This window comes from Schistocerca nitens, chromosome 3 (assembly GCF_023898315.1).
Source record: "Schistocerca nitens isolate TAMUIC-IGC-003100 chromosome 3, iqSchNite1.1, whole genome shotgun sequence".
NCBI classification, from domain to species: domain Eukaryota; kingdom Metazoa; phylum Arthropoda; class Insecta; order Orthoptera; family Acrididae; genus Schistocerca; species Schistocerca nitens.
The window spans coordinates 902,954,106-902,977,831 of record NC_064616.1 but is presented as its reverse complement, the minus strand read 5'-3'; the positions used below and the strand labels follow the sequence as shown (position 1 = coordinate 902,977,831).

General features: G+C 44.5%; 1 protein-coding gene and 1 pseudogene across 1 annotated transcript in view; both read right to left on the bottom strand.

The window, feature by feature from the left end:
* Positions 1-23,726, bottom strand: part of LOC126249471 (uncharacterized) — a 293,036-nt gene that overhangs the window by 68,495 nt on the left and 200,815 nt on the right. The gene's annotated exons all lie outside the window — the stretch shown is intronic.
* Positions 13,980-14,097, bottom strand: LOC126250193 (5S ribosomal RNA; annotated as a pseudogene).

Sequence of the window (23,726 nt, the reverse complement as noted above, 5' to 3'; positions counted from 1 at the left end):
AACTGAAATTGCTCAAAGGAGGGAAGATTACTATACCTAAAGGGATGTCAGTTTCATACTACATAGAGTATGCGAACGATCGTGATCGTCTTCCAGCAGTAGAGTCTCGTAGGTCGCTGGAGGTGCGATGCGTTCCTAAAGATTGGGAAGAAACCGCAGGTAATTCCCGCTCTGAAGAAGGGTTGTCGAGCAGACGCACAAAACTATAGGCCTATATCTCTGACGTCGATCTGTTGTAGAATTTTGTAACATATGTTATTCTCTCAAATAATGACATTTCAGGAGACCTAAAATCTCCTCTGTATGATCAACACGGGTTCCAACAACAACGATCGTGTTAAACCATGTTTGCTCCGTTCGTCCAAACGTTCATGAAACCGACAGATACCAGAGATCAGGTTGATGACGTGTTCCTTGACTCCTGGAAGGCGTTCGATACAGTTCCGCAATGCCGACAATGAATAAAATACGAGCGTAGGATATATCAGACCGACTGTACGATTCGTTTTCAGCGGTGAGAAATCTTCAGACGTAAGAGTAATTTTGGGTGTACCCCAAGGAGTGTTAAGACCTGCAGACGATCGACACTTTGTGCAGGGTTTGGCGGTTGACCAGGAACATAAAAAAATGAGACGTATTGCACACAAATAGGGAAAAACGCCCACTGTTGTATTATTATACGGTTGTAAGACCATCACTGCAAGCAATCACATCCATAAAATAAGTAGGAGTACGCGTGTGCAGCGATCTAAAGCTGAATGACGACACAAAAGTAATTGCATGTAAGGCAGATGCCAGCCAGATTTATTGGAAGAATTCTCAGGAAATGTAGTTCACCCACAAAGGAGTTAGTTGACGAAGTCCTGGTTCGACCAGTGCGTGAATACTATTTGTCAGTCTAGGGTTTGAGCCGTGTATCGACTCGTGCTACACCTTGTGTTTAGATTGCATTGGTTTTCCTTTTCTTCCCCTGACATGTTTGTTTGATATGTTGTCTGTCATTAAGTGGATGCTCGGTTGTCTTTTCCCTATGCTATCGATATCTGCGTTTTTGCTTCCGGGAAACTGCTATGGAGGAAGTGACATCTTTGGCCGGTTGTAACCTCGTGTGGTGGCGCGGAAGTAGGGGCGTTGCGCGCACAGAGTGTGGTGGACACGGGAGGGCAGTGTGGCTCTCCAGCGCGAAGCAGGCGTGGTCGGTTGTACCGAGTCGCCACGTGATGTATGTCGGTTGTGTGTAACGAGCGGGTAGAGTTGACGGAAGAGCTCCCCGCGTGTTGGTTGTAAACAGAATCGCCCCACGAGTAGTTGCTGTTTATTTCGCCTTGGTGGGACGTTAACAAGCTTCTTGAAATCATCCGTTTCAACACTGGAGTTTAAAAGGAGACACCTAACATGAAGGAGCGGTCACTACCCGTCAACGTTGCAGAGAAGACGTGAACTCCGTTGACAGAGCGTGTTGTCGCGTGACCGTGGCGTGTTGGGTACGCTGGCGACGCGTGCGCGGTCGGATGTGTGGATCCTTGCCATCGGAGGTCGTGTACTGCCTGTTCGAGCATAATTGCAAGTTAAGTTCGTGGAAGGTTTAATCATTAAGTAATAATTTTGTGTAACCAGCGTCTCTTCTGCCTTGTAGCCTCCGGCGACCGGGTTTCCTGTCCCTGGCACCGGTGTGATCTTTCCTCCTCCTCTCGTTACTGTCCTATGGGAGGTCTAGTTTTGACAGTTTAATTGTTTCGCTATTCTGTCGTGGGTTATGAGTAAATTCATGCTTCTTGTTGGTTGATCATGTGGTCGCTCATTCAGGACTTTGTGGTGTAACGTTTCCTTGCACGAGGTTAGCTCTAAATCTGTCAGCAAGTTAAGCCATCTTATAACAAGTTTTCGCTGGCTAAAAGTCGGTGCGGTGACCAGCCTGAGAGTGGCAATTGTGTTTACGGGCGTATTTAAATTGGTCAGTATTCTGTCTAGCCTGAGAATCCCTCAGTGGGTGATTTGTGGCCGCCTTACACGGGTCCGTCATATCTGTTATGTTCTAATGACATTCCGGGACACTTCAGTTTAAAATTTTTTTAAAATTCTTCCAAGTTTGTAAATTCCTTTTATTGCCATTAATCGTGTGTTGGCTGAGACCGGTTAAATTTTTTTAAATGGCGGTGTTGGTAGCTTCACTACCTCACCGTACTTCATTAACAAAGTTCTGTATTTACTTTAGTAGCCTGTTTACTAATGTTCTTTAAATTTTTTAAACTGTTGTATTGCTATAAATTACTTTGATTGGCGTTAGCGGCGTGATTTAAAACGTAGTTTATTGCCGTACTGCTAGCTTCTGTGTTTTTTTAATTTTAAATTGTTGTTTTGCTATAAATTACTTGATTGCCGTTAGCGGCGTGTTTAAAAGGCTGTTTATTGCCGTACTGCTAGTTTCTGTAAGATACGAATAAAACATTTGTGAAAATATCAACTCGACAGTAAACTACTAGAAATCTGGCCCCGTTTCCCAACTTGCGGTGTGGTTTGTAGTAACCGTAACCACTCTGTGTGTCAGGGTCCTTATCAGACAGCATTGCTTGATCAAGTTAAGAAGATTCAACGATGAGCAGCACGTTTCGTAACAGGCTCATTTAGTAAGCGCGATAGCGTCACGGGAGTGGTCAGCCAGTTTCCGTGAAAAACGCTGCAAGACAGGCGTTTTGTAATCAGGTGTTGTGCGAAATACCGAGAGAGATTTGAGCTCACGCCGAGGCTTACCAGCAATCCTTCTCGAGAGCCATTCTCGACTGGAACAGTAAATTGGGAAATTCACATGAATACACGAAGTACTCTCCTCAATACGCTATGAGGTGGCTTGTGGAGAAAAAATGTGGGTGTAGATGAACAGAGTTTCCTAGAAAAGCTGGAATTTTAATACATCTGTTTACATTTTGCAGAATTTTTCAAGAAATTTCCGACATTTTCTTATGTACGTCACTCGACACTCTCTAGACCATGTTGGGTTACAACAGCGGTATATGGACGTTATCCTGTTGGGAAATACTACCTGGGATGGTGTTCAGAATGACATAACAGCTCGAATCATCAGATTGACGTACAATTTAAAGGTGACGTGAAGAAACTCTACACTGACGGAGAAAATCGCAAAACAAAAAAATAATTACTCTAAAGTAATGAAATTTCGGGATTACATTTGTCTGGGTAACATATTTAAGTGATTAACACTGCCAGATTACAGGTTAATGCAAAAGCGAGATAAGCCATTCCAAATGTGAAATGATGGTACATTAGTAGCCGGTGCAACCGCCAGAATGGTCAATGCAAGCATGTACACGTGCGTGCAATGTGTTGTGCAGGTGTCGTATGTGAGTTTGTGGGATGGAGTTCCACGCCCGCTTCACTTGCTCGGTCAGCACAGGACTGTTCATGCTGTTTGTGGATGGCGGTGGAATTGTCGTCCGATGATGTCCCATACGTGCTCGATCTGACAATCCAGAAGGCCGAGGCAACATGTCGACACACTCTAGAGCGTGTTGTGTTACAACAGCAGTATATGGACGAGCGTTATCCTGTTTGGAAATACCCCCTGGGATGATGTTCAGAATGACAGCATAATAGCTCGAATCAGCAGATTGACTTACAATTTTGCCGTCAGGGTGCATGGGATAACCATGAGAGTGTCCTTGCTGTCTCACAAAATCGCAGCCCAAACCATACGTCCAGGTTTAGACCCAGTGTGTCTAGCACACAGACTGGTTGGTTCCAGGCCCTCAACTAGCCTCCTCGTAATCAACATCTGGCCATCAGTGGCGCCGAGGCAGAACGAGCTTTAGTCATAAAACACAACAGACCTCCACCCTTCCCTCCAGTGAGCTCTCTCTTGACACCACCGAAGTCGCAAATGGCAGTGACTACGGGTCAGTGGAATGTACGCTAGGGGGCGTCTGGCTCGAGTCTGTCGTTGAAGTAACTTATATGTCACAATCAGTTGTCACTGGTGCCAACTGCTGCTCTATTTTCTGCAGCAGATGCAATACAATGGGCCACAGCCACGCGCTGAACACGATGGTCTTCGCTCTCGGTAGTGCCACATGGCCGTCTACATCTACATGGATACTCTGCAAATCACATTGAAGTGCCTGTCAGAGGGTTCATAGAACCACCTTCACAATTCTCTATTATTCCAGTCTCGTATAGCGCGTGGAAAGAATGAACACCTATATCTTTCCGTACGAGCTCTGATTTCCCTTATTTTATCGTGGTGATCGTTCTTCCCTGCGTAGGTCGGTGTCAACAAAATATTTTCGCATTCGGAGGAGGAAGTTGGTGATTGGAATTCCGTGAGAAGATTCCGTCGCAACGAAAAACGCCTTTCTTTTAATGATTTCCAGCCCAAATCCTGTATCATTTCTGTGACACTTTCTCCCATATTTCGCGATAATACAAAACTTGCTCCCTATCTTTGAACTTTTTCGATGTACTCCGTCAGTCCTATCTGGTAAGGATCCCACACCGCGCAGCAGTATTCTAAAAGAGGACTGACAAGCGTAGTGTAGGCAGTCTCCGTAGTAGGTCTGTTACATTTTCTAAGTGTCCTGCCAATAAAACGCAGTCTTTGGTTAACCTTCCCCACAACATTTTCTATGTGTTCTTTCCAATTTAAGTTGTTCGTAATTGTAATACCTAGGTATTTAGATGAATTTACGGCTTTTAGATTAGACTGATTTATCGTGTAACCGAAGTTTAACGAGTTCCTTTTAGTACTCATGTGGCTTTCCTCACACTTTTCGTTATTTAGGGTCAACTGCCACTTTTCGCACCATTCATATATTTTTTCTAAATCGTTTTGCAGTTTGTCTTGATCTTCTGATGACTTTATTAGTCGATAAACGACAGCATCATCTGCAAACAACCGAAGACGGCGGCTCAGATTGTCTCCCAAATCGTTTGTATAGATAAGGAACAGCAAAGGGCCTATAATACTACCTTGGGGAACGCCTGAAATCATTTCTGTTTCACTCGATGACTTTCCGTCAATTACTACGAACTGTGACCTCTCGTACAGGAAATCGCAAATCCAGTCACATAACTGAGTCGATATTCCATAAGCACGCAATTTCACTACGAGCCGCTTGTGTGGTACAGCCTTCCGGAAATCCAGGCAAGCGGAATCGATCTGAATTCCCTTGTCAAAAGCACTCAGCACTTCATGTGCATAAAGCTGTGTTTCACAGGAACGATGTTTTCTAAACCGATGTTGACTGTGTGTCACTAGACTGTTTCCTTAGAGACCGGTCGTCCTGCGACCGTACATACTTGTGACCACTCCTGTCAGCAATCGTGTACAGCGGCTAAATTACTGCCAAGCCTTTCTGCAGTATCACAGAAGGGACATCCAGCTTCTCGTAACATTATTATACGACCTCGTTCAAACTCAGTTAGGTGTTGACAACGGTGTCTATGTCGCCTAACATCAATTCATCACGTCCAGTGTCAATGGTAACTAACGCTGAAAAAGCATTACAGCGTGTATTTAAAGCAAATTGCATCTACACCTACATCCATACTTCGCAAGCCAGCTGACGGTGTGTGGCGGAGGGTACCTTGAGTACCTCTATCGGTTCTCCATTCTATTCCAGTCTCATATTGTTCGTGGAAAGGAGGATAGTCGGTATGACTCTGTGTGGGCTCTAATCTCTCTGATTTTATCCTCATGGTCTCTTCGCGAGATATACGTAGGATTACTAAATGATCCTGTAACGAAGCGCACTGCTCTCCGTTGGATCTTCTCTATCTCTTCTATGAACCCTATCTGGTACGGATCCCACACTGGTGAGCAGTATTCAAGCAGTGGGCGAACAAGCGTAATGTAACCTACTTCCTTTGTTTTCGGATTGCATTTCCTTAGGATTCTTCCAATGAATCTCAGTCTGGCATCTGCTTTACTTTATATGATCATTCCATTTTAAACCACTCCTAATGTGTACTCCCAGAGAATTTATGGAATTAACAGCTTCCAGTTGCTGACCTGCTATTTTGTAGCTAAATGATAAGGGATTTATCTTTCTTTGTATTCGCAGCACATTACACTTGTCTACATTGAGATTCAATTGCCATTCCCTGCACCATACGTCAATTCGCTGCAGATCCTCCTGCATTTCAGTACAATTTTCCATTGTTACAACCTCTCAATACACCACAGCATCATCTGCAAAAAACCTCACTGAACTTCCGATGTTATCCACAAGGTCATTTATGTATATTGTGAGTAGCAACGGTCCTACGACACTCCCCTGCGGCACACCTGAAATCACTCTTACTTCGGAAGACTTCTCTCCATTAAGAATGACATGCTGCGTTCTGTTATCTAGGAACTCTTCAATCCAATCACACAATTGGTCTGATAGTCCATATGCTCTTACTTTGTTCATTAAACGACTGTGGGGAACTGTATCGTACGCCTTGCGGAAGTCAATAAACACGGCATCTACCTGTGAACCCGTGTCTATGGCCCTCTGAGTCTCGTGGACGAATAGCGCGAGCTGGGTTTCACACGACCGTCTTTTTCGAATCCCATGCTGATTCCTACAGAGTAGATTTCTAGTCTCCAGAAAAGTCATTATACTCTAACATAATGCATAGTGGCGCTACTAGCGTCATTATTATACAACTGGCGTAAAATTTGAATACGCATCATCTTTCAGATGTAGAAACACGACTACCAACTTTCGTTTATGTCGCATAAATCCTTCTTACTGTTGCGATTTTATTCCCGTCAGTGTAGTTGGAAAAAACCAAATATTCCCGTCTATATGTTGACGTGATAATTATACAGGGTGTTTCCGTGAGAGAGTGCAAAAATGTAACAGGGCACAGAGAATGCTCCACTGAACAGTGTGACGTAGGGTACGTGGGGTCGGAGAAGCCAGTTTAAGGAGATGTGGAAGTAAACTTGTCCCCCACTTTGTCTAGCATTACTGTTTTCCATCTACTTACATCTAACGTGCGTTTAAGTTTACTGGTACTGTGCTGTTTGCCGGCCTCTGTGGCCGAGCGGTTCTAGGCGCTTCAGTCCGGAACCGCGCGACTGCTACGGTCGCAGGTTCGAATCCTGCCTCGGGCATGCCTGTGTGTGATGTCCTTAGGTTAGTTAGGTTTACGTAGTTCGAAGTCTAGGTGACTGATGACCTCAGATGTTAAGGCCCATAGTGCTCAGAGCGATTTGACCCATTTGAACTGTGCTGTTTATCTACATGTACATTCTTTATGTCTTGCAAGGAAACAAGGAGGACGAGGCTGATTACCAGGAAATCATGATGCAGGTTTTGTTTGCTTTACTTGTCCATAAGCTGGCTCTGTTGTGTCGTATTTACATTGTCCTATAACAGAACGTGCTATGAATCAACGACAGACTCATTCATTACTCAGTGCTATTCGAGATGTACAGTACAATTCAATGGAGCAATATCGGTACAGTATTTCCTGGTTGCTGGATTGAAAAAGGAGATCCTATTCCACGTCCTGCAAGGTCACCTGAGCTGAATCCCCTTGATTATTTCCTATAGGGATATCTAAGGTCACTTGTGTATGAGACCCCAGTGGATACGGAGATGGAATTAGTTGCGGAATTGTAGCTGCCTATGATATGGTTCGAAACACACCAGGGAAATTGGTCAGGGTGCTTCAGAATCTTGTTCTCCGATGCCATTCTTGCACTAAGGGTTGATGGCCGTCAGTTTTAGCACATTTTTTAAGATACAGTACGTTCATTGTGTCAATGATGGTATTTGCAGTAAACTAACGTAAATAAAAAAGTACACAGTAATGTGATTTTATTCCTATTACCTCCGCAAGCTGGCTTCTCCGACACCAGGTTGCATACCTCAAATTGTTCAGTGGAACATCCTCTATGGCCTGTTACATTTTTGCGCGCTCTTACGGAATCACCTTGTGTATCAGCAATCAATATTTGCGCTGTCGGCATTTGTCAAAGTTGTAATTCTGTGTTGGTAATCAATAGATATTTGTACTGGTGAACGTCCGACGCTAGATGGTCACCACTCTTTCATAGGTGCAGGTGTACTGACACTTACACTGAAGTGCTTGAGCCATGCTAAGTTTATTTTGACATTCCTCGCAAAGGTTGAACTGTTCAAGGGGCTTTCTTTGGATAAACGCTCACTGGACTAAACAAAAAATCTACTGATTATGGAGTAAGTTACAGAATGTGAAACTGCGAAATTTCATCTCAGTAATATGTTAGGGGAAGACTTCTATAAATATGTGCACAAAGATGCGTATTCAAGGTTCCTTTCAAAGATTGGTTCTAGTGACAAATACAGTAAGTGTGTTACGTTTTTTAAGAAACGGAGTCAGTAATATTTTTCTCTATCAGTTGTGAGTTGGATTGAGTAGGTGAAGGTCATTATTATTGTAAGTTGCACTTCAAGCATTGGGATTTATCTTACTTCATATTGTTTTTATTCTCTGTCGATGGTTAACTGTGCATCTAGCGTAGCTACATAATACGATAACATTTTGTATGCAAAAGCAAAATGTCAGGCACGGTAATCTAAAGTCAGATATTTGTTTACACCTTGTTCTGGGTTTTGAAATTTCTAAATGGCAGCTCTATCAAACGACGAGCGTTGCTAACGATTCTAGTACTGTTGTAACATACCTCCTGCATCCACCTCGGGGGATACATGTAGTGTAAATGAGTCCAAGGCTGACTGCAGTGGCACGTTGTGGCAGGTATAGCGACGTTGGGGTGGACCCGCCGTTGCGACAGCGTCGCAGCCGCTGTCGCTCAGGATGATGGTGCGGGCGCAATTACTACTCCCAGCCGCCACCGCCGAGAGACAACTTTCCCGCGGGACCGTCGCCTAATGCCGCGTAGCCTAATAACCGCCAGCTGCGCACATGCCGCATTGCTCCGTCTTTTGTCAGAGTTTCGCTCTCCTTGCTCACCAAAGGCGGTGTTGATCCGCGCAAAGCGAGTAACCAAACCAGTTAATCTCAAATATTTGCAGCGCAGTTTCAGATTTCGTCAGTGTTTCCGACAAGGAGGTTAGTATTCTTCTATGTGGTCGATCCTGTAACTTTTTAATTTAGTGAGATACGTAAGGAACCGGAACATCGTCACTGTAAAATTATTTGGTTCTTAATTCCATTCGGAAGACCTTGAGATAGCGACTCTAGGTTATATACACTGAGGTGACAAAAGTAATGGGAGAGCAATACGCACATACACTGATGGCCGCAGTATCGCGTACACGAGGTATAAAAGGGCTGTGCGATGGTGGAGCTGTCATTTGTACTAAAGTGATTCATGCGAAAAGGTTTTATACGTGATTACGGCTGCACGATGAGAATTACCAGACGTTGATCGTGGAGTAGTAGTTGGATGTAGACGCATGGGATATCCCATTTCCGAAATCGTTATGGAAGTCAATGTTCCGAGACACGCAAAGTCAAGAGTGTGCCGGGAACACGAAATGACAGACAAGCAACACTGCCTGAAATAACCGCATAAATACACTACTGGCCATTAAAATTGCTACACCATGAAGACGACGTGCTACAGACGCGAAATTTAACCGACAGGAAGAGGATGCTGTGACATGTAAATGATTAGCTTTTCAGAGCATTCACACGAGGTTGGCGCCGGTGGCGACACCTACAACGTGCTGACATGAGGAAAGTTTCCAATCGATTTCTAATACACAAACAGCAGTTGACCGGCGTTGCCTGCTGAAACGTTTTTGTGATGCCTCGTGTAAGGAGGAGAAATGCGTACCATCACGTTTCCGACTTTGATAAAGGTGGGATTGTAGCCTATCGCGATTGCGGTTTATCGTCTCGCGACATTGCTGCTCGCGTTGGTCGAGATCCAATGACTGTTAGAAGAATATGGAATCGGTGGGTTCAAGAGGGTAATACGGAATGCCGTGCTGGATCCCAACGGCCTTGCATCACGAGCAGTCGAGATGACAGGTATCTTATCCGCATGGCTGTAACGGATCGTGCAACCACGTCTCGATGCCTGAGTCAACAGATGGGGACGATTGCAAGACAACAAACATCTGCACGAACAGTTCGACGACGTTTGCAGCAGCATGGACCATCAGCTCGGAGACCATGGCTGCGGTTACCCTTCACGCTGCATCACGGACAGGAGCGCCTGCGATGGTGTACTCAACGACTGACCTGGCTGCACGAATGGCAAAACGTCATTTTTTCGGATGAATCCAGGTTCTGTTTACAGCATCATGATGGTCGCATCCGTGTTTGGCGACATCGCGGTGAACGCACATTGCAAGCGTGTATTCGTCATCGCCATACTGGCGTATTACCCGGCGTGATGGTATGGGGTGCCATTGGTTACACGTCTCGGTCACCTCTTGTTCGCATTGACGGCACTTTGAACAGTGGACGTTACATTCCAGAAGTGTTACGACCCGTGGCTCTACCCTTCATTCGATCCCTGCGAAACCCTACATTTCGGCAGGATAATGCAGCACCGCATGTTGCAGGTCCTGTACGGGCCTTTCTGGATACGGAAAATGTTCGACTGCTGCCCTGGCCAGCACATTCTCCAGATCTCTCACCAACTGACAACGTCTGGTCAATGGTGCTCGAGCAACTGGCTCGTTACAATACGCCAGTCACTACTCTTGATGAACTGTGGTATCGTGTTGAAGCTGCATGGGCAGTTGTACCTGTACACGCCATCCAAGCTCTATTTTACTCAATGCCCAGGCGTATCAAGGCCGTTATTACGGCCAGAGGTGGTTGTTCTGGGTACTGATTTCTCAGGATCTATGCACCCAAATTGCGTGAAAATGTAATCACATGTCAGTTCTAGTATAATATATTTGTGCAATGAATGCCCGTTTATCATCTGCATTTCTTCTTGGTGTTGCAATTATAATGGCCAGTAGTGTAAATGTGATATTCACGACGAACGTATACGTTAGGCCAGTGCGGTGAAATATGGCGTTAATGGATTATGGCAACTGAGTGCCTTTGCTAACAGCACAACATCGCCTGCAGCGCCACTCCTGGTCTCTTGACCGTATCAGTTGGAACCTAGGCTAATGGTAAACCGTGGTCTGGTCAGATGAGTCCGGATTTCACTTGGTAAGAGCTGATGGTAGCGGTAGAGTGTGGTGCAGACCTAACGATACCATGGCCCAACTTGTGAACAAGGCGCTGTGCGAACTGGTGGCGGTTCCATAATAGTCTGGGCTGTATTTACATGGACTGGCCTGGGTCTTCTGGTCCAACTGAAGCGATCATTGACTAGAAATGTTTATGTTGGGCAACTTGGAAGCCATTTGTAGCTTTTCATGGACTTCATGTTCACAAACAACCACGGAATTTTTATTGATGACAATGCGCCATGTCACTGGGCAATGGTTGTTCGCGATTCGTTTGAAGAATATTCTGCACAATTCGAGCGAATGATCTGGCCACCCAGATCAGCCGACATGAATCTCATCGCGAATTCATGGGACAGAATCGATAGGTCAGTTCGTGTACAAAATCATGCACCAGCATCGCTTTCACAATTATGAACGGCTATAGAGGTAGTATGGCTCAGTATTTCTGCAGGGTACTTTCAACGACTTGAGTCCATGCCACGTCCAGCTGCTGCATTACACCTGGCAAAAAGAGATCAGACACGATATTAGGAGGTATCCCATGACCTTCGTCCCATCAATGTAACGCGTTTGATAGTACAGAGTCAAACTTTTAGTAGATAGAGAAGAAGAAATTTTTAAGTATGAAGACCAAGACAATCAACATAGCGCCAATTTTAACCAAATACTCAAAATGTGTTTCACAACGCGGATTAAACTGTATCGGCATATACGCCTTTTTTCTAAAAAAAAATGTCTCTTCTACGACACTCTGAGAGTCATGTAAGTAGGCCTACTATCTTCTTCCCACGCTCTGCCAAATGTCGTTATAAAGAACATAAAAGTAAAGCGACCCTCAGCCGCACCGCAGTCCTATACTAGATTTGGTTCTAATGGTACATAGTTACCTCCATCAGACATTGGGAACTCAAATGGTTCAAATGGCTCTGAGCACTATGGGACTCAACTTCTGAGGTCATCAGTCCCCTAGAACTTAGAACTACTTAAACCTAACTAACCTAAGGACATCACACACATCCACGCCCGAGGCAGGATTCGAACCTGCGACCGTAGCGGTCTCGCGGTTCCAGACTGTAGCGCCTAGAACCGCACGGCCACTCCGGCCGGCTTGGGAACTCACTTTTGCATCCAGTTGCAGAGGCAAAGAGGTGCCTACAGCTTAACGTCGACTCAGTACCGCGGTGCAACTTGGTCATTTTCAGATATACAAATCGTTACTAGAGGCGAAGGAAGCGATAAGCGACAGGAAAAGAAAGACCTAGGCCCGATGGAGAATATTTTTTGTAATGTTATACCAATATAGGAATGACCTCTTCGGCTACCATTCATACTGTAATAATGACGGACTCATTATACTCGGCCACTTAAATTTATATTTTCTGTAAACTGTCCTTTTACCTTCTTCAGTTTATTGTTCCCGAAACTGCAATATATGTACACAAATGAGAATAATTTATCTATGAAGTTAAATACTAATCAGGACCTCTATGATGACTCGGAAAAATAAAAGATGCACCTCATACCTTCCTGATGACTTCTCAAATCTGGTCTTGCGATAATGTAATCTTAAAGATGTTCACGGAACACAGGTTTTGAAATCTTCTAAACTTAATGGAGGAATATATATTGCTTAAATTTCATTCGACTCCTCTAATATTCAGTCCCGACATCGAGACGCAGGAGCAACCGCCTGTGTCTTATCAGACATCCTATCGGCCAGGTAATTCCCACCGTTCACGACACATGTGTTGAGCACCATCGTCACACGCAATTACTGTAACCTGAGAAATCTGTCGTGGCGGAGCACTGTGAAACCGAGCGACACAGAACGACACATGATGAAACACAGACAAATCCTCCAGCGTCTCGCTGTTGGGACTCTTGTCTTGAAGGAATCGATTGAAATTAGACTGACAGATAACTAGACAAAATGACTATCCTTTAAGTAAAATGTGGAATCATCTTTTATTTGATGTTAAAAGAAACTGTTTTTGACTCGGCGGGCAGAAGCACATACTCCGCAGCGATTCATCGTTTCCGCCAACTTTCACCACTGGGCGCCGTACATTCACTTTGCATTATGGGGTATCGTGACGATTTCTTGCGCATGCGCCGTCGGTGTTCTCAGTGCCGTATAAAAGCGCCACCGTTGACGGTGAGAACCTGTTTCGGCGAAATTTTGGAATCAGCGTTCTCAGCTCAAGATGGCAACCAGACGGACCGTTGAACTATTGTGTCAAGATGATTTTATGATCTGACTCCAGATCCACAAGAATATTATCAGCTGAAACACTGGGGAAGCTTACGAAGTATCATCGTACTCTTCTGTTGGGGTTTCGCGTACTCTGTACACCAAATTATACGATTTCGTTATCTTGTCTGGCTTTGTAAACAAGACGTTCACCAATCCAACTTTTCTATGAAAAAATAAGACGTGTACCTGCAATAGTCCTCTTCCTCAGATCGTTATCTGAGTTGCATGTTGGACCCAAACGCTGTAAAAAGAACAACGGGCATGTTATGGTGTAAGCAGTATATGGTAAAGTGACTATGATTGCGTAAAATCTATATAGCCCGCTCGCCATTCCAGAGTTCGCAAACGTGTACGCTTTGGTATTGCAGTCAGTCTTCAGGCAACAAGTGGTCCACCGGGACCATCCGACCGCCCTGTCATCCTCAACTGAGGATGCAGATAGGAGGGGCGTGTGGTCAGCACACCGCTCTCCCGGTCGTTATGATGGTTTTCTTTGACCGGAGCCGCTACAGTTGGGTCGAGTAGCTCCTCAAGTGGCATCACGAGGTGGAGTGCACCCCGAAAAATGGCAACAGCGCATCGCGGCCCGGATGGTCACCCATCCAAGTGCCGGCCACGCCCGACAGCGCTTAACTTCGGTGATCTGACGGGAACCGGTGTATCCACAGCGGCAAGGCCGTTGCCACGCTTTGGTATTGGGGTGCATCTTAATCGGTGCATCATGTATGTCTAGTCGTACAATTCAGGTTATGAACTCCTCGTTAAAATTTAAGTTCGAAAATTGGTCTTCATTTGTAAGAGCATCAAAAATTTTATGTTGGCACGTATTTGCTATTAGTTTCAATATTTCTTCTCTAAAAACTGGTTCTTCTGTAATCTGTCGTTTGTTCCCAAAGACGTGATTTTTTTATTGTTAGCAATGTACCGTGATTATGATGCTTCTTTCTATTCAGAGACATTAAATCGTTTTATCAATCCTGCCGGAGCATGTTGATGTTCTCTATTAATGTTACTGATTGCGTCGTCTCCAAGAAATTCTCTGGTTGGGCGAATCACATTTATTGTTACAGCATGTCGACGATCGTCACCGGGTACGCTGTCGTCCAGTTGAACGGCTGCTCAAAATATGCACCCCAAAACAGACGCAGGCTGGTGGTGAGATTGACTAGGTTTCCCCCATGGAACCTCTAATAGTAATCGAAGACATTGACAGCCGTGGACCACGTGAACATTAAGGCGGACCACCTAAACCCCTTCATGCTTTAGGTCTTCTCTGACAGCGATGGCATGTTCTAGCAGGAATGTTATTCGTTTCTAAAGGCCAGAATCGTGCTACAGTGGTTTTAGAACTTTAATAGTAAACTCAAGTTAGGCCGGCCGGAGTGGCCGAATGGTTCTAGGCGCTACAGTCTGGAACCACGCGACCGCTACGGTCGCAGGTTCGAATCCTGCCTCGGGCATGCCTGTGTGTGATGTCCTTAGGTTAGTTAGGTTTAAGTAGTTCTAAGTTCTAGGGGACAGATGACCTCAGAAGTTAAGTCCCATAGTGCTCAGGGCCATTTGAACCATTTAAACTCAAGTTAACGTCTTGGCCACCAAATTCGCTAGAACCCGATGGAACACATCTGGGACGCTATTGTGTGCCAGCTCCGAAAAAACCGGCTCATAAATTACGAGTACTGCGTAACTTGTGTGAGGACATCTAGTGCCACGTATCTCCGACAACCTATCAAGGACCTGTTAAAATCATGTCACGTAGAATCGCTGCTATAATGCGTTTCAAACTTGAATCGACACTCTATTAAGCTGATGGTCATAACGTTTTGTTCCATCAGTGTAAGGCCTGTTGTGTTGATGACTGCTTCCATCAATAAAAGCACTCTTAGCTCAGCAGCATATGTGTCGTTTCTGAAAGCCTATGTTATGAGGTTAGGCTGTATTCTATTTAATTCCAATGTGTTAGTTATGTAGCCTTACGTGTGGTATAGTGCTGTACAGTTCGATGGTCTGGACAAAATAGTTGGAGTTAAGCCAAACTTGAATACTGTGAGAATTCCTGAAAGTTTCACTAAATGGACAGATACGGTTTTCAAGTTTTGTGATTCACTCTGAAACGGATGTCCCGTTTAAGGATATAGTGACAGCTGAGGGACGCTGCTGGGTTCCGAGGACCTGAGACACTCCAGCGGGGGTTTAAAGGCCTCCTCATCTTGAATAAATTGGTCTGTTGTTAAGCTCAACAATACCAGCGGCTCAAGAATTCCTGGCAGAAGAATACAGAGGAACGTCTCGAGGCATTCTCAGTGATTTTCTTCAAAAAATCCACCGAGCGAGGTGGCGCAGTGGTTAGCAGACTGGACTCCCATTCGGGAGGACGACAGTACAAACCCGCGTCGACCCATCCTGATTTAGGTTTTCCGTGATTTCCCTAGATCGCTCCAGGCCAATGTCGGGATGGTTCCTTTGACTGGGACTTCCTTCCCCATCCTTCCGTAATCCGATGGGACCGGTGACCTCGGTGTTTGGTCCCTTCTCTCAAGTAAACCAACGAATTCAGAAAATCCAACATGCAAGGTGCTATGGAACTAGCCACTAACAGTGGCGTATGGTGCTATAAAGATGGTATGATCCATACTAGCTGCCTCTCAGGAACAATTCAAAGCAAGATCGGAAAGGTTGGCACCCTGTACCAAGACTGACAGGGGAGGTCGGCCCACACAGCATCGATAGTTCATTCGGTGACATTGCAAACTGAGCCCACCAATGACAAGACTATACGATGGGAAATGTAGCACCCTGAACGACAAGAGCGGTGAGAAGAACAAAACTGCCGGAAAGGGACAGTCTGGGCATTGGGAAGTCATTCGAAATTCACATTGGGAAGTAATTCGGAGATAACTGGGAATTCACATCCGGAGATTAGGGTATCATTCTGAGTCAACACTGCGGGACTCGGATTCATATATGATTCGAAGAGCTGGCCGCGGTGGCCGAGCGGTTCTAGGCGCTACAGTCTGGAACTGCGCGACCGCTATGGTCGCAGATTCGAATCCTGCCTCGGACATGGATGTGTGTGATCTCCTTAGGTTAGTTAGGTTTAAGTGTGTGATGTCCTTAGGTTAGTTAGGTTTAAGTAGTTCTAGGGGACTGATGACGACAGAAGTTAAGTCCCATAGTGCTCAGAGCCATTTCAACCAATTTTTGATTCGAAGAGCATTTCGGGAGTTTATTCTAAGCGATTCGAGAATCGCTCTGGAGATCGTTTCAGGAGACTTTCATGCATCATGTGAATTGATTCGCGCGTTTCACACTTTGTGGCAGCCTCATTTTCCATTCTTTGTCAGATGGTATCTCTTGCAGTCGGATGCTTGAACGCTTAAGCATCGATTGTGTCAACCTCACATGGTCTCCACTTCCATATGTAGCCGCGCGGGGTTAGCCGAGCGGTCCAAGGCGCTGCAGTCATGGGCTGTGCAGCTGATCCCGGCGGAGGTTAGAGTCCCTCCTCGGGCATGGGTGTGTGTGATTGTCCTTAGGATAATTTAGGTTAAGTAGTGTGTAAGCTTAGGGACTGATGACCTCAGCCGTAGGGACTGATGACCTCAGCCGTTAAGTCCCATAAGATTTCACACACATTTGAACATTTTTCCAAATGTAACATGGACAATACTTCTGCTGTCTATTACTGTAGGCGACAGATGTCGCATGTGTGTTGGGGGCAGTGACTGACGACCACGGCGAGTACAATAGAGTTGCGTTGACAGCTGAATAGCTGTTCAATCTGGTGGGTGCTTTGGCAAATAACAAGGAACAAGAAATGGATTAAGCTACTTGTATTGTTGCCGTGAAACCGTGGCATAGAAAGATAAAACTGCCAGCTGTCAACCAACTGCAGCGGAATACCATGAGAGACATGCCCGGAGATCGACACGTCACATCAAGATCATACTAGTTACACACGCCTGCAGATTTCAGCGGTTCCGTCATATGGTGAGATAAAGTGGTTAATTCTCACTATATGCCCAATCACCGAGTCGTGTCTATGCCCAGTCAAACAGGCCAGTTTGTATTGGTGGTTTGTGGAAAATTATAATAAACGTGAATTTTTCCATACTTTATGAATTTAAACTTACTTCATTTGCGTTTGACTTTTCATTGTGTTACAGTTTGGTGACCAAAATGTGGCTATATGTATTTTTATTTTCATTGCATAACATTTCTGGCGCCCAGCGTGGGGATCCACCATTTGCATGTAATTTCCGTGGCAATCCCTTTCCAATTTTTTTTGGTCATCAGTCTGCTGACTGGTTTGATGCGGCCCGCCACGAATTCCTTTCCTGTGCTAACCTCTTCATCTCAGAGTAGCACTTGCAACCTACGTCCTCAATTATTTGCTTGACGTATTCCAATCTCTGTCTTCCTCTACAGTTTTTGCCCTCTACAGCTCCCTCTAGTACCATGGAAGTCATTCCCTCATGTCTTAGCAGATGTCCTATCATCCTGTCCCTTCTCCTTATCAGTGTTTTCCACATATTCCTTTCCTCTCCGATTCTGCGTAGAACCTCCTCATTCCTTACCTTATCAGTCCACCTAATTTTCAAGATTCGTCTATAGCACCACATCTCAAATGCTTCGATTCTGTTCTCTTCCGGTTTTCCCACAGTCCATGTTTCACTGCCATACAATGCTGTATTCCAGACGTACATCCTCAGAAATTTCTTCCTCAAATTAAGGCCCATATTTGATATTAGTAGACTTCTCTTGGCCAGAAATGCCTTTTTTGCCATAGCGAGTCTGCTTTTGATGTCCTCCTTGCTCCGTCCGTCATTGGTTATTTTACTGCCTAGGTAGCAGAATTCCTTAACTTCATTGACTTCGGGACCATCAATCCTGATGTTAAGTTTCTCGCTGTTCTCATTTCTACTACTTCTCATTACCTTCGTATTTCTCCGATTTACTCTCAAACCATACTGTGTACTCATTAGACTGTTCATTCCGTTCAGCAGATCATTTAATTCTTCTTCACTTTCACTCAGGATAGCAATGTCATCAGCGAATCGTATCATTGATATCCTTTCACCTTGTATTTTAATTCCACTCCTGAACCTTTCTTTTATTGCCATCATTGCTTCCTCGATGTACAGATTGAAGAGTAGGGGCTAAAGGCTACAGCCTTGTCTTTCACCCTTCTTAATACGAGCACTTCGTTCTTGATCGTCCACTCTTATTATTCCCTCTTGGTTGTTGTACATATTGTATATGACCCGTCTCTCCCTATAGCTTACCCCTACTTTTTTCAGAATCTCTCCATTCCAATAGCAACCACATTTTAACAATAATTGGCTAAATTCCGCCATATACGTCCCAGTTCACTTGTATTTCGCCTATATGGGTGCCAAGCCCTCCATTTTCTGCTCTAGTTGGAACTGGCGGCTAACTGGCGTCGTTACACATCTTCATCTGTGAGGTGTCTTTCTCTGTATCTCTGTCTTCATTTTCATTTTTTCCCAACCATTTTTTAAAAACTGCTCTCTCAGATTGTGTAACTCCTCGCCACATTATGGTTTTCTGTTTTTCGTGTTATTTGAATAACCGGTTTACGTATTCCTATCTTAGAGTGTTGCTTTCCTGAATTACTGACGTTGCCCCTTTGATTTGTACGCCATCCTTTTGTACTGATCCGGTATGTTCTCAGCCGCTATCAAAGCGGTTTTTAACGTCTTATCCACTGGCATTTGTTCTTTATGACGGCCACTCTCCTGCGAAAAGCTATACATTTCACTCCGTGGCAGCTTTTCGTGTTGTGTTCTACCCTTCTTTTGTCTAATAATGCCGTGACACTTAGTCTGGGCGGATGTTATTTGCACAGTTATTATTTTCTCCTTACCCTGTGTCTATTACATCTGACATCTACATCTATATTTAGATCTGTACCTCAGAAGCCAACATAGTGTGTATGTTTGAGTGTATCACTATCATTTGCCCCCTTACCTATTCCACTTGCTAATGGTGCTTTATATAATTTAACTGCATTGATGTTGACGTTCATGTCCCTGTCTGCTGGCTTTGAATACTAGCATACGCAATATTATTGTCTATGCAACGTCTGGTTATTGTGTATGTTGCATTCTCACGGTTCACTAAACCGCAGTTGGCATTTAACCACAGTTGGACATGACATCTTAAAAGCCGTTTACTATGATAAGTGACGGTGTACGCCTTGTTGAACCAATTTTAACGATTATGATTCCGTTGTGCGCGTTAAAATGTCTGTTATTTGGTCACTTTTTATTTCGCGTTTGTAACATCTTGTCGAATTGTTCGAAGGATTGTACAGATTTTGTAAACTGTAGTCATACAATAGATTACATATTCTCGTAGTTTTTAAACCCAGATCTGCGCGTGTTATAGAAACACTAATATCTTCGTGTAACAATAAATGCTGCAGAATCAGCTGATGCTTGTGTGATTTTATCGCAAGTTTAATCGTATTTTAATTTTAAATCTGCAATGAAATAGTAATGCAGCAAAAGCAATTCTGATTCACAGAATTTTATCTTATCGATATTAGTTCATCAGTGTCTGAATCTGTGGGTCATTAATTGTAAGCGGAGAGCAAATTTAAATCCACCTGATCCATTTCAAACAACATGTGTTCTCATAGAACTCCGTCGGCTTATCTGTCATATGAACCGTTGTTTCGGTGAGCACTGCGGTTGGTACAAGACATTATTCAGCCCGAGACCTTTGCACTGGTAGACTGGCACGTATCAACTTACCAATCAAACTAGACAAGCTCTATAATAAAAAATATACGTACTTCAATACCTCGGTAGTTACGAAGTTAACGACGATTCGTGATATGGCAACAGACTTGAGCCTCTATGTACGAGGGTCATAACTTTAATAATGACAACTATTTATCCATAGCTCGTAGAAAATATATACGTGTTTCAAAGTTTTACTGACCTTCAGAGTAGTCACCAGCATTGTGTATAACCCGTAGCCAGCGATGTGGAAGTCAGGGGTGTGCAGTAGGTGGTATAGAACTTAGCAACACCATCAGTCAAACAAATCAGTAACAGTACCGTACGTGCTTGAGCATTGTCCTGCAAACTGATGGTCAGGTCCTGCAGAAAGTGTCATCACTTCTGTCTCTGTGCTGTTCAGTTTTGGAACACAAACAACGCCCAGCTTAGAGACAGAAGTGATGACACTTTCTGCAGGACCTGACCATCATTTTGCAGGACAATGCCCAAGCACGTACAGTGCAAGCTGTTACTGATTTGTTTCACTGATGGGGGTTCACTCCACTGACATAGGCCCTCGTGAGTTCAACTCGATTTCTAAACTGAAGGTAACACTTCACGTCATTAGCTTCAGAACTGCTACAAATTCATCGGGCAATAGACCGCGTCGCTCGAACTGTCAACACAACTAGCACTGCTAAGAGTATCCTACGACTTACACATCGCTAGCAACGGGTTATACACAATGCTGGTGACTACTTTGAAGGTCGGTAAACTTTTGAAACACGTATCTATTTTGTACGACCTGTAAATAAATAGTTGTCAATATTAAAGTTCCAACCCTCTTGGTTGCTTCTGCACTAGTGTTGTTGTAGGTGAGTAGAAGTGTGACAGGGTAGTGGTCTGGAATGGTGCAGGCTTTGAGTTTATGATAATAACTGCACAGGCACCAGGAGCTGTCCATCTTGGGGGTGAGGTGAAAAGCTGATGACCAAGGGCATGTGGAAGGGCACCCGTGGTTCCCATACGGTAACTATATCTAACAAGACAATAATGGTTCTATTCACGGGGCTCCATGTACCTAAATTAGTGTCTCTCTATTATCACATTCGATACGATATTAATATCCATAGAAACATCGAAAATTTTTCCGATATCTCGATAATATTGGAATAAAAGTATCAACATCGACGGTAGTGAAAGTTACTTATTGCTTCTTTAAGCGTTTTAAGCACCTCGTTAAAGAAACGACTTTTCCAGAATATAAGACGGAATACAGAAACTGTGATATGTTTCTATGAATCAATAGCCGCGTGGGATTAGCCGAGCGGTCTCAGGCGCTGCAGTCGTGGACTGTGCGGCTGGTCCCGGCGGAGGTTCGAGTCCTCCCTCGGGTATGGGTGTGTGTGTTTGTCCTTAGGATAATTTAGGTTAAGTTGTGTGTAAGCTTAGGGACTGATGACCTTAGCAGTTAAGTCCCATAAGATTTCACACACATTTGAACATTTGAACATATGAATCAATAACAGGTTAAAATTGAATACAAACATAATAAAGTAAAGGACAAATATCCCAAACACAAATAAAAGTATGTGTCTAGACAGGGACGTGCCATTGTTAGAAGAAAAACTGTTTTCGTATTGAAAAGTCTATTTAAATCATTATTTTCTGATATGCCGCTTAAAATATTAAGTTTTCTCTTTGGCTGTCTCTGCCAAATCACACCTGGCCTGATATTTTTTCTGCGTGCTGGAACTACTCAGATACTTAAGGGTTGGACAAGTTATCTAGAAAACCGACTTCTTGTGGTGTAGGATAACATTTGCGACCGGAAACGATTTTAATCCAGTAGATCACTGTACATAAATTGAGTGTTGGTCACTGCAGACTGACAATATTTCACAAAGAAACTGTTACAATTCCTTAAGGGAGTGCGGTGGAGGATGATGACTCTTTTCTGCTTTTGCAATAAAGACCATAATGGTCCCATGATACTCAAATCTGGCAGAGATGAAGACAAGACAAAATGGGCTGTTTTTCTTCTTCCTCATCAGTCCTCTGGATAAGGACGTTCCTTTTATTAATGATATGATTGAATATAGATACCTGTGTTGTCGGTATCAGTATTAAGTATTCGGTAGCTCACAGTATCATAAGAAATGACAAAGTATTTATATCGGAAATATCGAATCGTCAGGAGGGAGATAATAATCTGTCATTACTGGTTTAACGAGAATTAAAATTTATATAGTATTTATGTGGGGTATACGAAACACAAGAGCAACAGTAAAATCTAGATACCATGTCCTGTTGGAAACAACATATTCGAGTAATCGAAAGTATATGCAATTTCTATGATCGTAAGGACTTTCATTAGATGTTTATTAAGTTAGAGAAACTTAGCGTTAAATTTGTTTGAAGTGCGTTGTTAGAGCATTATGCATAACTCAAAGAGTATGGTGAACAGCGGGTATTATGCTTAATTTTGAGACTATATCATGCAGACTGTTAATTTTCGAGATCTGTGTCCGAATGTGAAATATGGTGATGATAATTTGTACACTCCTGGAAATTGAAATAAGAACACCGTGAATTCATTGTCCCAGGAAGGGGAAACTTTATTGACACATTCCTGGGGTCAGATACATCACATGATCACACTGACAGAACCACAGGCACATAGACACAGGCAACAGAGCATGCACAATGTCGGCACTAGTACAGTGTATATCCACCTTTCGCAGCAATGCAGGCTGCTATTCTCCCATGGAGACGATCGTAGAGATGCTGGATGTAGTCCTGTGGAACGGCTTGCCATGCCATTTCCACCTGGCGCCTCAGTTGGACCAGCGTTCGTGCTGGACGTGCAGACCGCGTGAGACGACGCTTCATCCAGTCCCAAACATGCTCAATGGGGGACAGATCCGGAGATCTTGCTGGCCAGGGTAGTTGACTTACACCTTCTAGAGCACGTTGGGTGGCACGGGATACATGCGGACGTGCATTGTCCTGTTGGAACAGCAAGTTCCCTTGCCGGTCTAGGAATGGTAGAACAATGGGTTCGATGACGGTTTGGATGTACCGTGCACTATTCAGCGCCCCCTCGACGATCACCAGTGGTGTACGGCCAGTGTAGGAGATCGCTCCCCACACCATGATGCCGGGTGTTGGCCCTGTGTGCCTCGGTCGTATGCAGTCCTGATTGTGGCGTTCACCTGCACGGCGCCAAACACGCATACGACCATCATTGGCACCAAGGCAGAAGCGACTCTCATCGCTGAAGACGACACGTCTCCATTGGTCCCTCCATTCACGCCTGTCGCGACACCACTGGAGGCGGGCTGCACGATGTTGGGGCGTGAGCGGAAGACGGCCTAACGGTGTGCGGGACCGTAGCCCAGCTTCATGGAGACGGTTGCGAATGGTCCTCGCCGATACCCCAGGAGCAACAGTGTCCCTAATTTGCTGGGAAGTGGCGGTGCGGTCCCCTACGGCACTGCGTAGGATCCTACGGTCTTGGCGTGCATCCGTGCGTCGCTGCGGTCCGGTCCCAGGTCGACGGGC